Source organism: Agrilus planipennis, unplaced genomic scaffold (genome assembly GCF_000699045.2).
Source record: "Agrilus planipennis isolate EAB-ADULT unplaced genomic scaffold, Apla_2.0 scaffold58, whole genome shotgun sequence".
NCBI lineage: Eukaryota > Metazoa > Arthropoda > Insecta > Coleoptera > Buprestidae > Agrilus > Agrilus planipennis.
Window position 1 is genome coordinate 479034 of NW_020438916.1, and position 10745 is coordinate 489778.

General features: G+C 34.3%; 1 protein-coding gene across 4 annotated transcripts in view; it reads right to left on the minus strand.

The window, feature by feature from the left end:
- Nucleotides 1–10745, minus strand: part of LOC108739190 (neuroglobin-like) — a 219567-nt gene that overhangs the window by 139030 nt on the left and 69792 nt on the right. The window contains exon 1 of one of the 4 annotated variants that reach the window (XM_025973663.1): nucleotides 4712–5431. The exons of 2 other annotated variants lie outside the window; for them this stretch is intronic. The gene's annotated coding sequence lies outside the window, so the exon portion shown is untranslated. Of the gene's footprint in view, nucleotides 1–4711; nucleotides 5432–10745 lie in introns of those variants that run through there. One more of the 4 variants, XM_025973661.1, reaches the window with a different exon arrangement.

Below are 10745 nucleotides of genomic sequence, written 5' to 3' on the forward strand. Positions count from 1 at the left end.
AGGTATCTAAAATCAGCCACTTCTTCTAATTTTTCGTCTCCTATCTTTATATTCGCTCTTTCCCTACTTTTTCTTCCCTTGCATATCAGTATTTTAGTTTTACTTTTATTTATTTTCATACAGTACTAATCTGTCAGTACCGCTTCCATTTTATTTAAAGCTATCTCAAGGTCCTCCTTGCTAGATGCTAATACTGCTATATCATCTGCAAATCTAAGCATACTAATCTTTTGCCCTTGCACATCTATCCCTCCAGTTGTACTGTCTTTAATGATGTTGATGGCGTCTTCGATATATAGATTAAAAAGTAGCGGTGACAATGTGCATCCCTGCCTGACTCCCTTCTTAATATTTACTTCTCGTATCAAAGCTGCTTAATTCCGACCAAAACCAGCATTGCATTAACTTTGCTCAAGACTGTTGGACTCTGTCCGCGACGAACCAAATTTCCTCCAGAGGGTCATAACTGGTGACGAATCTTGGGTTTATGATTATGACGTAAAAACCAAAGCTAAATCATCCCAATGGAAGCTTCCGCACGAATCACGGCCAAAAAAAGCGCGCCAGGTTAGGTCGAATGTGAAGGTTTTGCTTACAGTTTTCTTCGATTGCAGGGGCGTGGTGCATCATGAGTTCTTGCCATAGGGTAGAACGGTCAATAAGAAATATTACCTGCAAGTTATGCGTAATATGCGCGAAGCAATTCTCCAGAAATACCCTTATTTGTGAAAGAACAAAAATTGGCTTTTACACCCCTGCTCACACATCGTTGCTTGTGCACGAATGTTTGGCGAAAAACAACACACTAATAATTCCGCAGCCACCGTATTTCCCAGATCTGGTTCCCTGTGATATTTTCTTGATCCCGAACTTTAAAGGGCTCATAAAAGGATGAGGCTACGCTACGATTGAGGAGATAAAGACGGCATCGAAGAGGAGCTGAACAACATCACAAAAATGATCGAGCTTTGGAGAAAACGTTGGCACAAGTGTATAATATCTGGTAGGGATTACTTTGAAGGTGACAAAATAGCGATGTTCATGAATAAATAAATCAGTTCTAAAAACACACAAAATTCGCGATACTTTTTGAACAGACTTTGTAGACCTAGATAAGATTATTGTTCACAAATAGTTAAGGATGTGGGATCTTCTAGTTTTAAGGAAATGCGAAGATTAGCTCAGAATAAGGAAAAATGTGGGTGCATGTTAAATCAGTCTGACTGACTGACGACCATTTGAATCTGAAAAATACATAAATGCTCTGCAGTACCTATACATCAACCGATCATGAAATGAGTGTAGGTACCTAAAATACGTTGTCATCGTATCACTTGAAATGTTTCCCGAAACCTACAGCAGTTTCAAGCATGGCTGATTAGCCTTCATTGGATGACGCCGGCCATGAAAGCCCAAATTCGGTTATAATAAAATATTTTTTATTGTCGTAAAGCACTATTAAAAACAAATCGGTATTGTTGCATCATGATGCAGAAGATTTGGGTGTAAACAACTACTTATGATTCAACTAGAACCGAAGTCGCACGTGGTTTGCATAAAATTACTTATGAATTAGTTATCAAATAAAGCTAGTCTTCGAATGAAATTTTATGCCTACCAGGAATATGCGTTAATATATGTATGTATTTGTTATTTCTCTAAATTTTCATATCGAATGGCAGTTTTATGTTTAGCAGTTTGTCTTTATTTATTCTGGTCATTAACACGTTCTCCAAATAAGAATAAAATTCTATCATTAGTTCGTATCATAAAGATTGTTTACTGAACGTATTTAACTAGTTAATGTCATGGTTATGATGTTACCATAAATTATGGCATAACATATATAAACATTTCTACGTTAACAAAAGTATAATATGATATCTTTTAATTGTGGTTAAACAAATATGTGAATAATAATAACGATAAAAACATAAAGTTTGTCCTTATTCTTATAAGTAGTTCTGGTTTCTTTTAATGAAAAATTGTTATTAATTTATGCGTCTAAACTAATGAAGATTTGTAATTTATCAAACTATACAGTGTTTGCATATCTTATAAAATGAAAAGTATGCCAAAGTTTACAATTAATTATCTAACTACGTCAAGCACATCGTTGTACAGGAAGGATATAAAGAGTACAGCTGTATTCAGTTCGAAATCTCAATACGTATTTGTAATTCAAGTTGGAAGAAAAAGCGCTAGACCAAAAATATTTGGGTATTCGAAAATATTATTGCCTCCTAAATGTGTTCATTTATTATAACTTACAATTAGACTTATTTAATAAATTATAAATATTTTTTGCACGCGTAGAGAAGTCAAGGCATATTTTCTTAAATTTCCAATTAAAATAATAAAAGCAAATAAATAATTAGTGGCAAATTCATCGAATGGGGCTCTCCTTAATATAAAAAAGCTTCACGCTATAGTTTCATCTTTATAAATCACGAAATAAAGTTGATATGTATACCAACAGTATTATAATTGTTGTGTACATTTTTGATTGACATTTTTTTTTAACTTTTATTTTTGCTTGTACCTGGTTGTGGTTGTTCTGGATCTGGATAGTGACAGTTGTCAGGCTCTGCTATTCTAGCAAAATTTATAAATCATTGGAAAATTATAGATATATTTTAAAAGTTTTATCGGGACTCGAAAAAATTTTGTAAAAAGTTAGCACTCATTTGACTCTAGTGCAGAGCATGAACGTCCTTCAAAAATAGAAAGCGGGGACTCCCCGAGCCANCAATAAAAAATAGACGAAATAGGTTGGTAGGTCACCTTCTTAGGTATGAAGGACTAGTCAGAAACATATTAGAGGCAGAAACAGGAGTTAAGAGGAGTAGACGTAGACCTAGATTAGATTACTGTTACAAATAGTTAAGGATGTGGGATGATCTAGTTTTAGGAAAATGCGAAGATTAGTTCAGGATAGTCCAACCAGTCTTAGGACTGACGACCTTATGGAGATGATATATGTTACTACCTTAACTTAAATTGATTAAATACAAAATTAATATTTTTTACAAAATTTTATAGTAAATGTTAAGTTCCTTCTCTCAGAGCCCGTGGCATTTTGTCCGTTTTGTCACGCTAGTGTTACGCCACTGTAAATAATAATTGTCCCGGACTGTTTGTCAAAAAGTTAAACAAAACTCATTGGCTTAAAAGGTACAAAGGAAAATTTGAGAAATTTAAGGATTACGGTACTGTCTACTGTCATTATCAACTGATCGAAAATTGGGAAGTCTCTTATGCGTCGATTACTACTACCACGTACCTAACTATTTCAAAGTTGAATTGACATAGAGACGACAGTCCTCTAAAACACTGTTCATTGAATGAGGTGCCAAATCTACGATTTTGTGTTTTAGCCAACCAGCTGAGCTCTCATATAATGCCAACCTGCTAGCAAATTGATTTTGCATATTTACGTATTGTACTTAAACTTATTTAAATTGTAATTAATGTGAAAATTCATTTTCTATTTTTTACCTACTACAAACTACCTCAGGTTAATGAAGGAAAATTTGTGGCTGTTGTCACCAACGCATTGGTGTGTAAAGCCAAAGGCCCCGGGTTCGATTCCCGGCGAGGGTGTGACTACAGCAACAAATTTTCCCTTATTAATTAAAGCTATAATTTATAGTGGGTTAAAAATTGAAAATTAATTTTCACATTAATATTTCATATTAACCACCATTAAATATCAAAGTGTTTCATGTATTTATTATTAAATTGTAATTACTTTTTCGTCTTTTTACATGTTGATGCTGATGAGTATCCATTAGTAAATTCTTACACAATAATTGAACAAAAAAAAAACAAGCAATTTACGGCGATTGCTTGTTGTTTCTTGTTCAGTTGTATACTTTTGGGAAAGAACTATTAATTTACACAATAATAAATAATTCACGTTTCTTTTTTTTATTAGAATACGGATTCAAAGGCATTATCTTTAAAATTTCTTATTTCCATTTCCAATTTGGGAGTAACTTTATTTTTAGTTATTAAAAGCGAAAAGGAAAATCTCAATTTTATTTATCACAAGCGAACAAGCGCTCAAGAACCCAACAATCTATTAGGCACATCTATATTAATTGGCAGATTTGGAACAGGGTATATGAGATATTAAGAATCCCTCCGCCTTTTTCCTCGATTTATGATACTTGCCCTAAAGAGAAAAGGCTAAGAGATTGATCGTTCCAGAAAATGAACTCGTTTATTTGCGCGGATTAGTCAAAAATTCTTTTTATACAAGAAATAGTCGGAGAGGAGTTATGTTTGAAACAAAATAAAACATTCGTGCAGCACTTGTGCGTACTACGTATTTAATGGAATGTTTAGCGTTCTATTCTATCCTGAGTAAATGCACTTAAAAAAAAAGACAATAATCTATCTCAAATCAATTACCAAGTTCAGAAACAAGGTAAAGAAACTCCTTTTGACCAATTGATAAAAACTGAACCGTTCGAGAATTTCACATTAAGATTCTTTCTGCTTACAAAATAGCTTTTCAGATAAGTGAGAATTTCGTTTAATTTTTTGAAAAATTTAGAAAAGCATCTATTTTATCCACTTTGCAAATATAAATCTGTTAATAGACTCATTTCGAAATATTTAAAAATGTATTTGGGCATTTTGTTTTTTCAGTTTATGCAAAAGGATTAAAGGCAATGTAAAACTTGATAAAAGATTATCTGAGTACCTTAAAATATGTCCTGATAACCAACGGAGGCAATAAAATGAATATTATCCAACACTATTAAATCCAGTAAACGGTCTGTCAGATTAAGTTTCACACAGTCACAAAAACTAAAACGATTCAATTCACCACTTTCATTCGTCACAATTCATTAAGTTTTAAGATCGCTATAAACGACCAATATAGTAAGCAACAACAGGCACTACCACACTATTAACCGCTACACGACGCGAATATTGAAGGTGGCGCGAGAAATGACATTTCGACGTTTAGTTTCGACGCCAATATTCCGGTAGCGACAGCACGTATTGTATTGTACGTATAAACAAACGTGTGTACGTGCTGACGACACGACCGACGTTCAGGAAAAGAGTGGAATAACGGAATAACAAGCCGCTGCGTCGCCCTTGCCGCTTTTCGTCGCCCGTCGGCGTCGCCGTCGACTATTTCATAACTGAGTCGGTCCTCCAGCCGGAAAACTGCGCAGAATGGATGGTATTGCCAGCAGCAGGACGTTCGCGTTGGGAAACACGAACATGGCCTTTCTGTTTACCTTTATCTTCTCGCTTTGGCACTTTCGATCCACGATCGAGAGAACCTTTCTCCACAAACACACTGACTTTGGTCTGACGCAAACCCAAACCTAGCGTTAGCGTCACGTTCGCGTTTGTTCGTTACCTACCGCGTTCGGGCTCCTATTGCGTCGCGTCGCCGTCCTATATACTGCTGATGATGGTTTATATCAGTATGTGCACCAATCGACCTGGAAAGAAAATAAATATTTGAATTAATGAGGTGTGAAGGCTTTTTAACTTGATAAACAGAAGAAGTTCCGGCAAAAAACGTCGGAAAACTTCAATATAAAGTGTCCGCTTGATTTACTTATTGAGGTATCAAGGCTTTATCGAAAAAATGACAGTTTTTTTCTTGGAAATGGCTTAAAATGACTCAATTATGAAAAGTTTATATGAAAAAAAACAGGGAAAGGTGTTTTTAAACAAAGACATCTTTCGTAACCTAATTCAACCCTACGTGATTTTGATGTAACGTAGTAAAGAATTTCTATATATACTTATTTTAGATTAGTTTAGTTCTGTTTAAATTTTCGAATTATAAATATGCGTAGGTATATTTACAAAAAGAATTGTTTAATGCATCTTCTTTGTAAGTTTCTCATAATTGGGGCATTTCATGTTGTCGTGATACGAAAGTTTTACCCTTATTGATTATCAGACATGTAATCTGATAATATCTCCATTCGCCTTGAATTGAAATATCTCTTACTATCAATGAATATAACAGTGAGTAACCTGATTGAAAAACCCCTTTCCTTGGCTTTGTGAGTGGTCAATTAATGTACTACGGAGAATTTCTTTCACATTCGATTCCTAAATGGGTGAATAGGGTTGTTAATCTACTTTACAACGCAGAGCATAGACAGGTGTGCCTTCCCAGACATTTGAAGTCTTGGGCAGAATATGCCATGATTAGACAGTTCGCATTTTTGTATAATTTATTCAATAAATTAATTCACTAGTATATTCCACGATTCTTTACGGGTGCGCTAAAAGAAGATGTTTACATTCAATAGAAATCCCAAATTTCTGAATTTAAACCATTGAAAGATAGAGAGGCTACTCCTTGAGTACCTACTCTAAGGGTGAACCATCTCTAAAAGGGTAAAAGTTTAAATTATGTAGAGATGGGCCGGGAACCCAGCTTGGATCTGGTTCTCGGTTGATCGGGTACTTTCATTAGGATCCGTCAGGGTACCGGATAATAATGCCAGATACTCGGCAGTGCCGGGTAATTCTATCAGTGAAAAAGAAAAAAACAAACACCAGTGATATTAATTTAATACTTTTTCTAGTGCACAAGAATACATCAATATGGACGAAGTGTTACAATTTTTGTCGCTTGTTTGTACCTACATCAGGTTTTGATTAACAATAACAAAGGTCCCGGGTTCGATTCTCGGGAAGGGGGGGGGGGGNAATGCATTAGTGAATTAATTTTGTGAATCAAACCCGGGTCCTCTTTAATTTTAAAATTAATTCACTCGTAACTTTTAGTGATTTAATGTGGTTTGGGACATTGTGTTGATGAGGGTGGTATTAGATGGAAAGTCTGCCAGAACATATAGCGGTGAATCTCTGGTTTACATTACAACACAGTCAATGTGTAATCCAAAAAGGTGAAATTTTGTAGAAACAATCCTTGAAAACTATAGGTGTGCACCATGAAAGTATTCAGAAGATATCCAAAGGGGCGGTAAATTTTGTATGGAGAAATATTAGTAAGTATCTATAATGTGGGACCTATGAATGGTGAGTGAAGGCAACGGGTGAAAAGGGAGTTGATGATATTGTACAACATAAAAGTATTTGTACGTGGTGGCGAATGGGTGGATGCTCAGGGGATCGAAATGAAAAATTGAATCAATAAAGAAGAATTGAACAGAGAATCGAAATGGCCTTAATGGCAATAATTTCCTAATGACTATTTATTTAATGTCGAGCCCCGTCCAGCAAATAATAATGATAATAGACAACTTCATAAGGAAGTAAACATTAGTCATATAATATCGCGTGACTGGATAGAATTGATCGTCAATACCTTTTAGGTTTATTTATCACCAACGATACTTCCGGCATTAGTAACACAGGAAGTGTAAATCGATGTGCTTATAAATCAATTCCGTATTTTTACTATGTAATTCCGATTCTACTCGTCAATTTCATTACGAATAAGACGAGTAGGTAAATATATAAGTACAACATGTATTAAATGCTTTTCCTGATTCTAAAAAAATTGTAAACAGAGTCCATGGTGTTGACAAATTATCGAGATATTCTGTCCAAAAACAACATTAAGTCCTATTCAAAAACTCGTTTAACCATTAAGCCAATGATACTTTAATTCTCGGTTGGCGGATTTTTAACGAGGGTTTAGTTGAAATCGTTGAAACGGGCCTGTAATGTTTATAATCAGAGTTTACAGTGTGAAAATCATCATTACCATAAGGTCATCAGTCCTGAGATTGGTTGAACAAGCACCTACACTGTCGTATCCTGAGCTAATCTTCCCATATTCGCTAAAACTAGAACATCCCATATCCTAAAACTATTTGCGAACAGTAATCTAATCTATATCTACTTTTACTCCTTTTAACTCCTTTTTCTGCCTCTAATATGTCTCTGACTAGCCCTTCCTGCCTAAGAAGGTGTCCTACCAACCTATCTCGCCTATTTCTTATAGACCTCCAGCGTATTCTGTTCATCTACCTATTGTTTCTAATACCTCTTCATTTGTAACCTTCTCTATTGACGGTATCCTCATCATTCGCCTGCAACACCACATTTCGAACGGTTTTAATCTTTTCTTTTCCGCCGCGCTCACCGTCCATGTCCGAACATATACCTTTAACAATCTTTTTCGAATTTCTCAATGTGGAAATATTATACTAATAATACGTTACCTATAATCAAAGTCCGATATACCAACAAGGGACAGAAATTGTAACAGTTCGGTCATATTGATGTACTCTTGCTCATGGTTACAAGAACTATTATTATCAAAATTATAAATACTTTAGTATACTAACCAATAAATAATAAATTAGGACAAACGATCTATGTCAATACAATTTTACCCTAAATTTCATAGTAGGTTTCAGGTAGGTTTTTGTTATATTTATTAAATTATTATTGTTGGGATACCCGGCGTCATTGTCGGGTAGCGGATCCAAACCGGGTATCCGATCAATCTCTAATTTTGACTGAAAAATTTATTATTATTTAGGTAAATACTATTTTTACTGAACTAAAAATGAAGCGACAATGGATTTGCACTTACAGTTATCATCTGAATACCTCATGGTTATAGGTTATCTTTATAACATAATTGACGGACTAGACATGTAAATGACCTTACATATCATATCTACAAAGCTTTTAAACCTTATATTGTTTCTAAGAAACTTACTTTCTGCCTTATCTAAGGTGAACAAAATTGATAGACTGTCGCAGCCATGCTACTGCTTTTTGTTATCAATATTACTATTTAAGACTCTGTTCTTAAGCCTCTCTTCATGTACATGATAATAATTCTCCAAAGTTAAATGATAAAGATTTGGAGTAATTAGGGGAAAAATCGAAATTTCGTTGATGTCTCGCCACTAAACCTTCTATCTATTTTTAATATTCCGAACCAAAATCGATATAATGGAAACGCCTTGTCGCGTCGGTGTCCCTCGGGTTGTCTGGTCCAAGAATTTTTTCGTACGCTTCTAGTAGAAATACCTTATTATTACAGACGTATAAAAGAAATTGGAAGACACGTACAGAGAATAAATGATGATATTAAGAACAATTAGTGTCTTAATTACTTATAGGTATCATCGTTTTTCTGACGATCTCAAAAATTCTTTGTTAAAATAATAATAATAAAGTCAGGCATCTAATAACATCCACAATGAGTTAAAATTATCACAACGGCATTAATTGAATTAGTTATTTTATGATAAATAAAATGAGGAAGCCGTATTTAAAAAACCTAACNTGCTTATAAATCAATTCCGTATTTTTACTATGTAATTCCTATTCTACTCGTCAATTTCATTTTCTGTAATATTTATAATCAGAGTTTACAGTGTCATTATCATAAGGTCATCGGTCCTGAGATTGGTTGGATAAGCACCTCCACTCTCCTATCCTGAGCTAATCTTCGCATATTCCTAAAACTAGAGCCATCTACATCCTTAACTATTTGCGAACAATAATCTAAAATCTAGATCTACATTACTCCTTTTAACTCCTTTTTCTGCCTCTAATATGTCTCTGACTAGCCCTTCCTACCTAAGAAGGTGTCCTACCAACCTATCTCGCCTTTTTCTTATAGACATCCAGTCTTCTGTTCACCTACCTATTCTTTCTATTACCTCTTCATTTCTAACCTTCTCTATCCACGGTATTCTGATCATTCGCCTGCAACATCATATTTCGAACGCTTTTAACCTTTTCTTTTCCGGCGTGCTCACCGTCCATGTCCAAATATACACCTTTAACAATCTTTTCCCAATTTCTAAATGTGGAAATATCATACTAATAATAAGTTATCTATAATCAAAGTCCGATTTACCAACAAGGGACAGAAATTGTAACAGTTTGGTCATACTGATGTAGTCTTGTTCATGGGAAAAACTATGTACAAGAACTATTGTTATCAAAATAACAAACACTTTAGTATACTAATCAATAAATAATAAATTAGGATAAATGACTTATGTCAATACAATTTTACCCGAATAATTTCATTAGGTAGGTTTTTATTACATTAATAAAAATTATTGTTGGGATGCCCGATACCGGATCCAATCCGATCAATCTCTAATTTTTACTGAAAAATTTATTATTATTTAGGTAAATACTATTTTTACTGAACTAAAAATGAAGCGACAATGGATTTGCACTTACAGTTATCATCTGAATACCTCATGGTTATAGGTTATCTTTATAACATAATTGACGGACTAGACATGTAAATGACCTTACATATCATATCTACAAAGCTTTTAAACCTTATATTGTTTCTAAGAAACTTACTTTCTGCCTTATCTAAGGTGAACAAAATTGATAGACTGTCGCTGCCATGCTACTGCTTTTTGTTATCAATATTACTATTTAAGACTCTGTTCTTAAGCCTCTCTTCATGTACATGATAATAATTCTCCAAAGTTAAATGATAAAGATTTGGAGTAATTAGGGGAAAAATCGAAATTTCGTTGATGTCTCGCCACTAAACCTTCTATCTATTTTTAATATTCCGAACCAAAATCGATATAATGGAAACGCCTTGTCGCGTCGGTGTCCCTCGGGTTGTCTGGTCCAAGAATTTTTTCGTACGCTTCTAGTAGAAATACCTTATTATTACAGACGTACAAAAGAAATTGGAAGACACGTAGAGAGAATAAATGATGATATTAAGAACAATTAGTGTCTTAATTACTTATAGGTATCATCGTTTTTCTGACGATCTC